This window comes from Poecilia formosa, unplaced genomic scaffold (assembly GCF_000485575.1).
Source record: "Poecilia formosa unplaced genomic scaffold, Poecilia_formosa-5.1.2 Scaffold275, whole genome shotgun sequence".
NCBI classification, from domain to species: Eukaryota; Metazoa; Chordata; class Actinopteri; order Cyprinodontiformes; family Poeciliidae; genus Poecilia; species Poecilia formosa.
In genome coordinates, this window is record NW_006800214.1 from 850528 (window position 1) to 866373 (window position 15846).

At 39.2% G+C, this 15846-nt stretch overlaps 1 long non-coding RNA gene across 1 annotated transcript; it reads right to left on the reverse strand.

Moving 5' to 3' along the window:
- Positions 1–6084: 6084 nt before the first annotated feature.
- LOC103151250 (uncharacterized) lies at positions 6085–11157 on the reverse strand. The gene is made up of 3 exons (XR_477625.2): positions 10620–11157; positions 6573–6669; positions 6085–6187 (listed from the first exon to the last, which is right to left on the reverse strand). It is a non-coding gene; the product is annotated as an uncharacterized LOC103151250 (long non-coding RNA).
- Positions 11158–15846: the final 4689 nt, after the last annotated feature.

Sequence of the window (15846 nt, forward strand, 5' to 3'; positions counted from 1 at the left end):
TGCTCGGGCATGTCACTGGATAACATAATTAAAAAGTTTTCTTTAAAACACCCTCTTGGTTGAATTTATTCCTAGAGTTTGTAAGTCACAAGATGACTTGTAATAGCTACCCTGCTTTGAAGAAGTATTTACTCCCACTTAAGTTTTTTTTTTGTTTTGTTTTGTTTTCACATTTTAGTACCTTGCAACCACACGCCTAATATGTCAAACCAGCACGAGTTGTGGCCGTGCATTTGTCTTCAGCCCCCTTTACTCTGATTTCCCTAAACAAGTTGTAGCTGTGAGATGACAAAATGTGAATAAAAAAACCTAAAGGAGGTGAATACTTTTGCTATTTTCTTTGTATCTGCTTTGTCTGTGTCCTGTTTGCAAGTCCTCAATATACCGTGTTGAATCTGTGATCTCATGTCAGCTCACAGGAAAAGTAAGCAATTTATTTATTTATTTATTTTTTTTTTTTTTTACAAATTAAAACATTTTAAAACTGCAATGTCTGGCAGGCATTGTACTCAAATTAAAAAATATAATTTACATTGAGCTTATAAGTACTGTTTATGTTTGTAGTACCTGTGACCTCATGCCATTTCTTGCATGTTCATGTCCTAACATGTCTTCTGAAAGCCAAAGCATAACTTTTGCAAAGGATCCAAAGAAATCATGCGAGAAAGGCTGGAAAATGTATAGCATCGCCCACAGTAACCTACATAAACGGCCATGCTGGTGTTGTTGTATATCAAGAAATCTATTTTTGTCATTATGAAAACAAGGTTGCAGGATGCAGACACATGTTCTAAAGAAAACCTCAACTGCTTTAGGGGGGGGAAACCTAAGTGACATCTGTGCCGGCCTTTACGAGAAAAGCCAGCCATCCACTTTGTGGTCTGCAAACATGCACACGAACATTTATGAGGCATGCACTGCACAAATGCAGCTCTGGCACACACACCTGTATGTGATTAACTGAGCAGGTCTTGTTATAATCTCACAACATGGTCAAGCTTTCATTAAACTTCTAATATACACACTGTTTTTGTTGTTTTATTTCTTTTAATTCTAAGATTTTTTTTAATTCTAAGAATTATTCTGATTTGCCTCTGCAAATATCAAAAATATTAACATAACTATTTTTCTAAAATGCTGCACTTAGAGTCGTAGAGCAGCTTCATTGACAAAAGGATGCAAGAGTGCTGCACAGCTTGGGGGTTTTGCAACAGGGTGAAGAGCGTTCAAGTCTACTTCAGCACATCAACCTCATTATGACAAAAAGGGTTTTATGTCACAAATTCAGTGTGACGCTCCAACAGTACACCTGGGGAAAGGTGGCGCACACGTTCACATGGAAGCGATCATATCACCGCGTTCCACGGAACATCAAAGATCATTTGCTTCGTTGCTTTTTTTGAAAGTAGGACAACAAGACTGAGGCATCGTAACGTCGAGGTTCTATGTCAGAGTGCAAGACAGAAATGAAGTCTATATTTAGAGTGGAACTCCATTTTCCTAACCCCAAACCTATGCACCCTCCTCTCCACCCACTCTTTCCTGGGCTCTCTCCTCTTTTAAGCATCAGCTCTGAAAGGTTTTGTAAATGGGTTACCCCCATTGCAAGCCACCCACGCATCAGGTACAGTATCAAAACCTGGGGCATCCTGTTATGACTTCTGGTTTCCTGTTTCCTGTAAAAAAAAAANACAGATTTATGTCCCCGTCTTGCAACAAATGTGTCACTTGAAAAAGTGACGACTTGCTTTGATACAGGTTTTTCAGGCTCCTTAATGCAACCTACATTGAGAAACTTCAAAGCTCACAGAGCGAGACAGCACTGTGACGGCGCTGTCACATAGTCTGGATTTTGAGCTGTAGGAAGTTTGAATAATTAACACCCAGTACGAGGCTTCCAGAATCATCCTCGACATTCCTCGGTCTCCCACACTCCACTCCTTTACGCTTTTTCCATGGCAACACTCATTCATAGCCCATTTGTTCCCACACGCTTAGGCCCACACCTTCACCTTAGCGCGAGGCTCACCGTCCAAACTCACACGGCTGGCATGTGCCATCGCTGGCCGGAGCAGCTTTAAGGAAGGGATGTTAAAGATTTGTGGAGCAGAAATCTCTGCCCAATCCCCTCGCTCTCAAATCTCCTCTCGTACTGCAACACAGCATCTCTTGGGGAAATCTGAAGTTTAATTGCACTCGTATTTGCATAATTGTGCATATTAATGAGGCTGAGCCCTATGAATATTCATATTTTTGTTTTGTTGTCTAATTAAAAAGCTAAGGGGGGCAGGGGGGTGCGAGAATCCTGACAGGATCAGCAGTAGAACAGAATAATGGCTCCATAGTGCCAAAAGCAGCTAGATTGCAGTGACAAGTGTGAGCTACACGACACCAGCGGAATAAGAGATGAAGGAGGCAATTTCACGTCCCCTCTCCATGTCTGACTGCCGCTCTGCCTGTCAATCAAAGCAAAACTTACACGTTAGACATTTTAGCGTGTTGTCATCAGCAAGCACCTTCAATCAAAAAAAAAAAAAACAAACAAAAAAAAAACACCAACAACTTCTGATATGTTTTAGATTTGAAACTTTCTCTGCTTGAGTTAAACACATAAACAGCAACCAGATGGAAGTAAATATCGTTCTACTCATCGGGCGTTCTACTGTCGGCATCAACATCGGCCGATACCGATGTCGATGCCGATACTTTGTGCATCCCCAACAACCCAAGATGCATCAACAACAAGCAACAGTTAGATACAATTCAATTCATTCGCCAACCAAGATTTACTCTAATCCTAGTTTTTGACTCAATAAAATACAATCTGACGCTATTTACCATAACACATCAAGATGAACCAAGTGAATAGCGCTTTTTGAGTGTTTGAGAGCAAAGTTTATTAAAAAAATAAAAACTTCTTTAGCAAGTAGACTTGTGTCATAATTCTACAATAACCCCAATTTCAGTATGGAAATTTTAACTACTCAGCATTAGGCGGGTTAGATTAACAACAAAAACACTTGTTAAAATCGTAAAGAAGTGTGTTTACATCTGCTCATACTTGTGAATGGTTTCACTCAGAGACATTTAAAGGAGGGTGTAACTGTGAAATAACAATTCAGATAGTAAAATTACTTAACACTACAGGGACAATTTGAAAAAAAAGAGACTAAAATAATCCAACAATAATGGCAGAACATTTTGCTGCCGATTAGGATAGTGGACATTAAAAACTGCATGTTTTTTTTAAAGCGTGTTTAATTCAAATCACAGACAATAAGACATTTAGTCAGGAACATGTTGATCTACATTATCACGATGAGCCACTGGACTCATTATAAAACCCTAGAGTCAGTCACAGCTACAATTTTTATTTGAACAAATCAGATTATAGTCCAAGGTTTCGTCCAAAAACTGCAGCTACTCTTGGCTTCTTTGCGGTTACACTTGCGCTGTGCATACTGCAGAATGAATCTCAGTCAGCTGAACCTAAAAAATGTTCCTACACTTTTCACCAAATCTTTCCACATCAAGATTTCTTACAATGCTTCAATTCATTTAGTTTAATGAGTGAATATTGATTCCTACAGCAGCTACAGCAGACCATACTGCTGATTGCTAGTGAAGCATGACACTAATATTGATTTCGAACATACTAAGTTTCATTAGTCCTACAGAACGCCATGCCAAAATCACAAATATCAGCTCAGACAGGCTACAATATCTATAAGCAGGAAAAGGAATAAGAGGGTGAGTAACAGAAAAATTCTCCCGAGAACCCCAATGCACTTTTCCTCCCAGCATGCAACACCCCTTTAAGGTTGGCTGGTCTATAATTACACAGCACAGACAGAGCTATCGGAAACAGACAGACAGCCTGAGTCACCGACTTCGTGAGCGAAACGCAGGCAGATATATTGACCAAACATGCAGGCATGTCCTGGTTTTTACTGGAACGCTGCCCCAGGCCAACTACAACCGAGCGCTCCGTTTGTCTGCGCGACTTCTTCCTTTCCCTGGAAAAGTGAGTCACGCAGACACAAAGCGTGATGTCAGATACGATCTCAAGAGAGAAAACACTGTTAATGAAATAATGAACAATGTACAATGACACAGGGCTGACTTTTTAAACCTGTTAGTCACAGGAGACTTCCTAAGTGCAGGACAATGTGACATACTATCCTTTAAACGCACGCAGCTTACATTCGACTGTTCTCCAGCGATAGTTTGGATCTTTTTTTTCTTTTTTCTTTTTTACAATTTTTACAATAATAAGCAGCGGATCGTCAGACTTTACACAACAGACCTTCATGTAACTTTCCCACCTGAGTTTTTCAAATTCAGTTTCACATCTGCTTGAAACAAGGAACCTTTTCATGCAAATTTATATCACAAGCCAGTCAGAATTTCTACCCATACCACCCTAAAAATACACGTTAGGAGTCTCGGTTTCTTGTGAACTAAAAAAATGAAAGCACACGCAAAAAAAAAAAAGAAAAAGAAAAACAGTGGACTGGATTGAACAGATATGAAAATCACTGACAGCTCAGAACAAGAGCACAAAAACACATGGTAAAGTTTCACATTTAAACCATATGAATTGTGAGGGGAAAAAAAACATGTAAATGACTCTACTTTAGAGCCATATGGAAACTTTTAAACCCATCAGGTGTCTCTCATGGTGCCATGTGGGCAGGTATGAGACTAATGAGGAATGATGATGACCTCACGTAGTAGGACAGTTTCATGGCATCACCACACAGTAAAGCCCAAAAATATTCATAACTCTGGCCCATATCCAACTTTTTTCCAACCAAGAAGGAAATTAGACATTCATCTCATAATAAATAATAAAACAATGTAGAATCAGTTTAGAAAAATTAATGAATCTGTTTTTAATTTAGATTTTATTTTATTTTTTTAAACTTTCATGTTAAAAATTACTTTACTTTTCACAAATGTTTGTGGTTTTGAAAGGGTAACTTTAAAAAAAAAAATCCTTGGCATACCTTGGCAGCAGTAACCAGCCCACGCTTAATTCAGTATGTGTGTAAGACTAATGACTGTTACATAATTACTCATCAGGAATCAAGAGTTTGGAGCTTTGATATTAGACATCAAACAGCACAGCTCATTTCAGTGCCAGGGGTGTGTGCCTAGGGTGTCTGGATTTCCGCTGAGCCTCTTATATCCTCTGCTAAAACAACTCCCTAATTTGAGCTAAGTAGCTAAAAGTCACTTTATAATTTTCTTTTGTTGGGTGCATTTACTTATTTTATTGCTGCAAAAGGTCCGACTCTGAGGTAAGCACTAAAAATAAACAAGTTGTTCAAACTCTTGAACAAGAGTCTCAGGAATACCTGCTAAGCTCAGTTCAGGCATTTCAGATGCAGAAATGAGGAGCGACCTGTTCGAATAGCTCAAAGAGCCCTGGTACGGTTCCTGTGGGCCGTAGGTGCCTCATGAGAAGCCGTTAGGATTGATAACATCTACATGCCTCGTTTGTAAGAGCGCGCCCGATCCTTACAGAAGAACAACACAAGTGGCTTTCTTGTGAGTAGATGAAACAGAGCCCCTGAAAACCCCACCCAGCAACCGAACGTGCCGTCTTTGATCTTCCCCTTGAATATCGCGTTGCTCTCTGATGCTTGTTGAAAGACTTAATGCACCTCCAAAAAACACAATGGTAGCAGAGAACTTTGTTTTGTCTGCGACTATTGGGTCTGGTAGAGCAGGGAAACGGCGCCTGGGGTCGGCATATAAAACTCCAGCAGACATACAAAAGCACCACCATCCGATTTTTGGAGTGTCCTGGTTATTATTTGACAACATTGACGTTGCATGCATGCTTTAATCGCTAATATGAGGGTTGGATTTGTGCATCTGATGATGAATTCTCAATTTATGAAAACTAAAACAAGGAAACGGGAACAATGTATTATTCTATTACAACTGGAAAGAAAGCAAGAGAGTAAAAATGAGGTAGTGAGACTGGAGATGGGCTCTAATAGATTTATTTTTAGAAAGTCACAGAAGCATTACCAAGCAATACGGCCACTGACTACAGGTGAAGGAAAGGCAAACAAACCGTCTCTTTTGTGTATTATCTCTTACCGGGACCTCCAAACTGGCTGCTGGCGAGAGTAGTCGGCCCATTCTTTCCATTCGAAACTGGAGGTTCAAACATCTGAAAGGAGAGCAATAAATCAGTAAAAACCACGGCAAGGCAATAAAACATTTGAATGTTCCCTCGACGTTTATGCAAACGTTGATCAGAGCGTAATCCAAACTGTCCTACGTGCTTTTGCGAACAACTGCAATAAACACAGGGCAACCCGAGTCTTTCAGCTATGATTTGTGACAAAACAATAAATAAATAAGTTGAGCCAAGACAAACAGAGCTTTATATATATAAAAAAAAAAAAAAAGCATGGCTGCTTAAACACATTTCTTCCTCATTGAGAATGAATCTCATTCATTCCCATTTCGAGGTACTCGTCACCAGGTTTGGTGCTTATTGTTAAAATGAAATGGATTACGAAGGCAACAATGAGGCTTAGCAGGGGCCTTACCGCACTAAAATCCAGCAAGTCGCTCAGCTCCTTGTCGTTTTCCACTGTAGCCATTCTCTGATGCTGTTCACTGGGCCTTTACAGTCTCAGCTACAGACTACAAGGACAAGCACAAACAACACGACGTCATTTTGCGTCAGTAACTCGATACTGGTTACATTAAATGCATTGATTAAGATTACCGTTTTCTGCACTGTGTATTTTAGTGTAGAGAGCTGTGTAAACGCTGCATTCCTCCTTCAAAACATCAGCCATGCTGACAACAGCAAATGTCGTTTAATCTTTAAATGGAATATTAAAATCGAGCTTCGTTAGAAGAAAGATGAACAACGCCCGATTATTTGCTATCACTAATTCCCAAAGAGGATCGAATTCTCCCTGTGCCGCGCAGCTGGAAATGCTAAAGGTGGATCGCCAAAAAAAAAAGAAAAAGAAATCATTCAGTTCATTTAAAGCAACTGGTTTCAAACTCGGCTAAAAACAAACGTGTGAGGCCAGCCCCAAACAACAACAATGTCAGTAAAGACAGATTAATCGTTGCCATGTCTCTGCTCAGAAAATAAGAACTGACGCACAAGCAATTCCATTTATACAGCTATTTCCATATGTGAGTTGGTCTGCTACGCTAACTGACTTTTACACAAATACATTAAGGAAGAAAAAAAAAACACAACTACTTAATGAATGAGGAAGCTTTTAATTGTGGTTAAAAAAAAGATACAAAAAATAAGTTCTCACAAGTCAATCCCTCTGAAGATGATTAATAAATGAGTGGATAAAGTTTGTATTGCTTCACACGGCCTTTCGTCCATCAGAATAATTTATGTATGTTAATAAGATTTGGTTTTAGTCACTAAATTTATAAATCTTTGATTTATAAATCAAAGATTTATAAATCAAATAAATCTTTGAATTATTTCAAAAAAATTAATTATTTTTTTTGTGGCAGAAAAAACATATGAATTTATTTACTTGAATGATCTTAGCTTTATGTCTGTTTAATAATAAAAAAAAAACATATATTCATATTAAACGTACAAAAGGACACTGTGCATAGTTTGTTTAAGGGCGTTTTGTTTTCATAAGAAATCATAAATATCTTATCTGATTATTTCAGGACTAAAACAATCAAATACCGGACTAATCAACTAACCAATATCTGCATCCCCGCTTTAAACTGAACTATCTTTATACCCTCACATCCGACAATTTAGTCAGAGTTCTGATCAAGTAGTGAGAAAAGTAAAACCAGTTCTAAAAGTAGCCCACATCAAACCATGGTTCAGCCACAGGCCACGCTGCATTTGGTTTTTAGTCAGCCCCTGGACTTGGGTGCTGACTCCACATCAAAACCCAACTGTGTTTTTAGCATCTCTGTGCACTGAAGTCTACAGAGTGATAACACAGCATGCTGGAATCCTAAAGTGGCAATTTATGGCCAGCCAACATCAACACAAATGTTCCATGTGACTAAAAAAAAAAAAAAAAAAACATCTTTTAAAACTACAATTATGGATTTGGTTTGAGGAAAAAAAAAGAGGGTTTTGATGTTCTCTTAGGTCATAACCAATTATTAAATATGAACTTAATTGTTTTAACTAATGGAGAGTTTTGAGTTTATTGTTGCATTGGAGCTTTTGACCATTTGAGAAACATGATCGCTTTGGTTCAGTGGCTTTTCCTGAAATATATTACAAAATTTGTACATTTTTTTTTTTGTATTAAGAATATGAACTATTTTTTTAATTATGCAAAAAAAAAATCAATAATGTAATGAAGTGTCCTAGTTAAGTTCTCTTTTAGATTGTTAGGCGCAACTCTTTCATTGTAAGCTGTCTAGCTAAAAGAGTGGAAGAGAAAAAGCAGAATGCTACAACAATCATCGCATTACGGTTAGAGATTTGTGACCTATTAAACTTCCTGTGCTTTCCAGACGTAACTGATGTGACTCCAAAAATACCACCTGAATAACTCATTTATTTTTATGGCCTCGCCGACGAGCTGCGTTTTAAAATAAAATAATCACAAGGGAACAGCATATAGGCTTCCTACAAACCTCCATTCAGTCCCCAAATGAATTTATTATAATGATTATTATTATTATTTATCAATCAGTTTTGTTTAACAATATCCGGGACAATTGTGAACAAATAAAATTTTTAACTAGTGAGGTTTAGTGAGCTGCATGCTCCAGAAATCATGAAATGACATGATGCAGAAGTTTTCCTCCTCTTTTATTGCTTTTTGGCTGTTCCAAAAAATGTGTACAAAATCAAGACTTTTAAAATCTGGACAGGATTATCCCACACCAAATGGAGATTCTTTAAATTAGGAGGTGGTCAGTATTTAGTTACTGACCTCCTCTCTCCCCCCCCAAAAGAGAAATATATATCAGAGTTCAAGGCTTTGCTTGAGTGGCATCTAAATCAGGCTCAGTGTGACAACCATATATATATATATATATATATCACAGTAAGGATTGTTATTTTTGATCTATGAACTATTTTGCCACTATTGATTCGATGAGCTCTTCAATATTATTTAATTCAGTAATTGTCTAACGGGTAGCAGAGTGGTTACAGTGCCAAATACAACTATTGTAATGAAGTGGCCTATCTGATATTGAACGACTTTTTCTGGCCATTTGCAGCGATACATTTACAGCCAACAGACGGGAAAAAAAACAACACAAAATATCTATATTTCTTGCTCTTATTATGTATGTAAATACTTGTGTCTCTTGGCATGTCATTGGGGTTACAAACCAATTTATGTTGCAAATTATAGAGAGGGATTTGGGAGGAGATAAACAAGAAGTGATGTGATGAATATTAATAAGTTGTGGAGAAAGGGTGAGATTTTATGCACTCGCCCTTTCTTCTCCTTAACGTCATCATTGTATAGTAACTGCTCTGCTTTCTCTGCATTAGCATGTCTAAAATGAATAAACACTGCAGCGGTGTAACGACCAAGAGGCTGTAAATAGGGGTGCATGCGCGGAATGCGACCAAAGAACAATACGCTGACAGCACATAATCTAGCAATTTCTGTCTCTCAGCAAGCCGAGGTCAAAATGGGGGATAAGTGCTTAGCCCCTCCTAACAAATGGAAGTTGCATTACGCTTGTCTTGAGCACCCCCACCTTTTGGCCAGCGGCGTTTGGGGGAAAGTTACATGGCAGAAATAGCTGCAGAAAACAAGAGCTCCTGGCTGGCGTCAGAAAACACGGATCCAGGCTGTTCAGTGTTCACCGGAGTTTAAATGTCTTCACCTACGGGCCTGGAAATGCTGCGGGACGTTTAAAAGGATCTGAGGGGGGGGGGAAAAAAACCAAAAAAAAAACCTGTTGCCTGCCCTCTCACATCGAGATGAGCACAAAGACTGAGTCCACAAAAAGTTTAATGAATATTAATCGATTGTAATAAACCACTTCACTTTTTATTATTACAATTATATTTTACTGTAGCTAGTTTACAAGTGTGTGGGAATTACAAAGTACTGCATTAAGAGCTGCAAGCGACGGTTATAACGGTAGAAGGCTGGGTGGAAGAGAAGGGGAAAATACCCAAGTTATTTTCTGCTGTTATTTTTACACTATGCGCTTATTTAACAGCGATTTTGGGCACAATTGAATATTAAACGTAACTGAACGTAAAACAGGCTCGCGTTGGTCATAAACGCAACATGAGTGATATAAAAAGAAGTCAACGGCTTGCGTTCAAACGCAAACCCACATATAAGTGCCGAGACCCCAGGGGAGCTAACTCACTCCGGTAATATGCTAATAACGTTATAGCTCACAGAAGTGAACAAAGAAGTGTTTTCCATCACACCCAGGACTGCTAAATGCTGTGTAACCACACAGTGGACCTCGGTGAGACCGAAAGAAGGGAGGAAAATCCAACACCCCGCTTTTCTTTTCCCCGGCTGTAGCCCTCCAACAACTTAATCGCTGCGCTTAAAACTTAGTTATTACCCAGAAATCAACGTAACAATACAACTCCAGCTTCGCATGAATGAGTTTGTTTTGAATACGTTCACATTTACCTGGAGTCAGCAGTGTAGCATCCAGCAGCGAGTAGGGATACGACAATATATAAGAGAGGAAAAACAAAGTTAGGGATAGAATCCTTCTCCTGTGGTCCCGGTCCGTGGGCTTGATGAAGCGCAGGAAAGACAATATAAAACGCTCCTTTGTTGTCTCGCCTCGTTGTTTGTCTTCGCTATGAAGCCGACCTCGCGTCTTTAACGCGGACCATAACTCTTGCGGTACTCTGTTTCCTTTCACTTGGAGAAACTGCAATCATTTCTTTTCCCAAGTAGACATTTTCACAGCCTCCACATTGTCGGTTCCAATGGAATATCACTCCGCAGCGCACAACCTACGGGAGGACATGGGCGCTGAAACATCAGCGGTGTCAGGTTTCAAATAAGGAGAAGAATCCAAATCAGGCAGCTTTTGACAGTTTACGTTTATGCGCAGCGTTTAACAGACGCGCCGTAAAATGTCAAGGCTCTAAAATCGTGAGCGAGACACAAAATGGCCCAGCCACAAATTTAGGGGATCTACGTCAACTCGCGGATGAGGACAACAGAGTACGCGACCGCAAGATGGAACGATAATATCGTGAGGGAGGACCAATAGGATGCCGCGAAATTTTGATTGACGTGCAGGACGTCCAAATATATTCCAGCGTCACTCTCAAGTGCGGTGTCAATTTGCCAAAGGGTTTTGTAGCGTTCTACTGTTCTTGCAGGCTTTGCTACGAAGTAAAAAAAAATCATAACACTTAGACAAGACACGAGGGTTGGTGCTCGGGCATGTCACTGGATAACATAATTAAAAAGTTTTCTTTAAAACACCCTCTTGGTTGAATTTATTCCTAGAGTTTGTAAGTCACAAGATGACTTATAATAGCTACACTGCTTTGAAGAAGTATTTACTCCCACTTAAGTTTTTTTTTTGTTTTGTTTTGTTTTCACATTTTAGTACCTTGCAACCACACGCCTAATATGTCAAACCAGCACGAGTTGTGGCCGTGCATTTGTCTTCAGCCCCCTTTACTCTGATTTCCCTAAACAAGTTGTAGCTGTGAGATGACAAAATGTGAATAAAAAAACCTAAAGGAGGTGAATACTTTTGCTATTTTCTTTGTATCTGCTTTGTCTGTGTCCTGTTTGCAAGTCCTCAATATACCGTGTTGAATCTGTGATCTCATGTCAGCTCACAGGAAAAGTAAGCAATTTATTTATTTATTTATTTTTTTACAAATTAAAACATTTTAAAACTGCAATGTCTGGCAGGCATTGTACTCAAATTAAAAAATATAATTTACATTGAGCTTATAAGTACTGTTTATGTTTGTAGTACCTGTGACCTCATGCCATTTCTTGCATGTTCATGTCCTAACATGTCTTCTGAAAGCCAAAGCATAACTTTTGCAAAGGATCCAAAGAAATCATGCGAGAAAGGCTGGAAAATGTATAGCATCGCCCACAGTAACCTACATAAACGGCCATGCTGGTGTTGTTGTATATCAAGAAATCTATTTTTGGCGTTATGAAAACAAGGTTGCAGGATGCAGACACATGTTCTAAAGAAAACCTCAACTGCTTTAGGGGGGGGAAACCTAAGTGACATCTGTGCCGGCCTTTACGAGAAAAGCCAGCCATCCACTTTGTGGTCTGCAAACATGCACACGAACATTTATGAGGCATGCATTGCACAAATGCAGCTCTGGCACACACACCTGTATGTGATTAACTGAGCAGGTCTTGTTATAATCTCACAACATGGTCAAGCTTTCATTAAACTTCTAATATACACACTGTTTTTGTTGTTTTATTTCTTTTAATTCTAAGATTTTTTTTAATTCTAAGAATTATTCTGATTTGCCTCTGCAAATATCAAAAATATTAACATAACTATTTTTCTAAAATGCTGCACTTAGAGTCGTAGAGCAGCTTCATTGACAAAAGGATGCAAGAGTGCTGCACAGCTTGGGGGTTTTGCAACAGGGTGAAGAGCGTTCAAGTCTACTTCAGCACATCAACCTCATTATGACAAAAAGGGTTTTATGTCACAAATTCAGTGTGACGCTCCAACAGTACACCTGGGGAAAGGTGGCGCACACGTTCACATGGAAGCGATCATATCACCGCGTTCCACGGAACATCAAAGATCATTTGCTTCGTTGCTTTTTTTGAAAGTAGGACAACAAGACTGAGGCATCGTAACGTCGAGGTTCTATGTCAGAGTGCAAGACAGAAATGAAGTCTATATTTAGAGTGGAACTCCATTTTCCTAACCCCAAACCTATGCACCCTCCTCTCCACCCACTCTTTCCTGGGCTCTCTCCTCTTTTAAGCATCAGCTCTGAAAGGTTTTGTAAATGGGTTACCCCCATTGCAAGCCACCCACGCATCAGGTACAGTATCAAAACCTGGGGCATCCTGTTATGACTTCTGGTTTCCTGTTTCCTGTAAAAAAAAAACAAAAAAAACACAGCCCCCCTCCTAGCTGTCGTTCTCAAACACACTTCACACCCCGCAACCTGTCAAAAAAGCAAACAGAGCAGAGCTGGGATCAGCTTTAAGCAATCCGCTGCAAACAGAGTAAATTAGTTGGAGAGCTTCCACTTTCAGTTCTGGCTCAAGTATGTGCTGGATTGTAATTGTGTTGTTGTTTGTCTTCTTTTTCGCTCCACAGAAGACTTGATCTTGTATTTGTTGCAAGCCTAAGACAGAAATGTTTAGCAGTCAACATTTGAGAAAAATACACAGTGTCTCTTGCAACTTTATTTACACCCCTGGAACTTTTGCACATTTTGTCACATTATTAACCCTCAATTATTTTTATCGGGATTGCACGTCACGGATTAACCAAAAGTAGTGCGTACTTGGTTTTCAGTGTTTTTCAAACTGAAAATCACAATGAAGTTTGGTGTGTTCTTTCCTGATACCCTTAAATAAAATCTGATGCAACCAAGTGCTTTCACAAGTCATCTAAGTAGTAAATAGATCCCACCTTATTCTCAGTATCACTCAGCACCTTCTGTGAAGGCCTCTGAATGTTGCTCGAGAACATCAGAGAGCAAACAGCAACACAAAGACTTAGGACCAGTTAGGTCAGAGAAAAAGACGTCTAGATCTGTAAATCAGTGTTGGGTTCTAAAAGTAGATATTAAACACTTGTGAGGCAAACTAACACCACACTTAAACCCTGACCACAACATCCGCAGAGTGAGACACGGTGGTGGCAGAATTATGCTGCAAGGATGCTTTCCCACAGGATGAAGGGAAGCTAGAGAGAGTTGATGAGAGAGTGGACAGAAAAGCTGAAAAAAAAAGTTATTGAATGGGTTTAGATCAACCCACTTCCACAAAATAATCTGTAACTCTAGCAAAAAAAAAAAGGTGGTTCTGTGAAGTATCAATTCTGGAGTGTGGTGAATAGAAATGCACACAATGGTTTTTAGATTTTTATTTGAAGAAAACGACTTTGTGTTGGTCACAGAAATCTGAATTTCAGCATTGAAGTTTATGGAATAACATGACAAATACTTGACTAACGCAATTGTAAAGAAGTCACTGAGCAAGGCTGTGAAAGGAGTCGCTGCTTCGCCCCACTGCATTTAATTTGTCCTTATTTCATGCCTTCATACATATTGTGCCAAAGACGAGGATGTACATGTGTCAAGGGACCATTTCCACAGCAAAAACAGCAGTGTGTGCTTTTGTGTGAGCTATTGGTCCCCGTTTGCCAAGAAATGTTTAAACAAAAAAACAAAACAAAAAAAAAAACCCCACAAACACTACACCATAAAACACAACATGCCGCCGCTGCACATCCCCCTCCATGATACCTGAGCATCTCTCACAACAGGGGGTCAGACACATCACTCTTAATGAGCAGAAATCTCACCGACTTCCTGCAGTGGCTCTAGCCCGCCATGCTGAATGCTTGGTGATAATGTGCATGGTTAATTGTCAAGAGTGCAAACTCACCCTCATGTGTCGAACTGTTTGCTGATGCCAGTGCCGAATTTTGGGAGACTCGCTTAATGGTTAGTTTTGTTTTCATCGTCCCACCTTCGCAACGATTTGACGTAAATCAATAATCTTTTATGGTCACGGCATTGTATTGGTCACTGGCATCTTTTTGTGCCTTTATAGAAAAAGGAGGCAAGCACAATGCCGTTCTGTTCCTTTCCCTCGTTTTCTGCTCCCCTCCCCCTTTCTTGCAGATTGGAATTCATTAGCAATCAAAGAGCCACTGACAAACGCCCAATCTTAATTACCCCCTCATTTGCATATTTGCATATTAATGATTGCAGACTTTGCTGTTTTTCTGCTGCAGTTCTCCTCCTCCTTTCATCACTACTCTCTCTCACACACACACACCGCCATAACACACACCACATTAATTTTTTTGTTGTTCTCAAGGCTCATCATTTTTTGATTTTTTTTTTTTTAAATTATTATTATTCTGGAGTTGACAGGCCCACAAAGAAAGATATTTTCTTATCTCTCGAAAGATGAATCTTATAAATTCCCACTTAATTACAAGTTGAAATATGAACGGATGTATCAGCAGAGCCACAGCTTTTATTTTTGAGTGTTTTGTTAGCTAAACAAAACACTTGACCAAAACATATTTCGATATCATATCCTGGAATATGGGTCTGTTCAGTTTAAATGCTCTACCTGGAGCTCCTCAGTGATGTACTTCAGGTGCTGCCCCCTTCTGGCCTAAGACGTGTACAACCGAAAAGCGTGTGAGACCCTTACGGCCAAAGAACTAAATCAGCTACAGATGATTCCATTTAAAAATGGTAATTTCTCTTTGCAAAAAGGAAGAAAAAAAGTGGGAAAAAGGGAGAGGCTAAGACTTGGAAAAATCTGACACAAAACCAAAGACATTGGGAGAAAAATATGCAAAATATGCAAGACGGTCCAAACAGGAAGCACGTGGCAAAGTCATGTCCTGTTGTTTAACATGCGGTGTGTACGAAACAATGACCATTTGTTGCAGCTGAGTTTGTTTACATAGCCATGATGCAAAGTTCCTCATATGACAAAATCTTGGTGCTTTGAAAAAAACTAAAAATAAATAAATTCATGCCCATTATTGTTGTATTACAGCAATAGACATCAATTTATCTCATTTAGATTTTACACAATAGAGCAACACAACGTACCATGTATTTATGAACTGGAATGAAAATGAGAGAATGACTAGAAAAGGCAGAAATTGCACCATTCATCCTTTGTA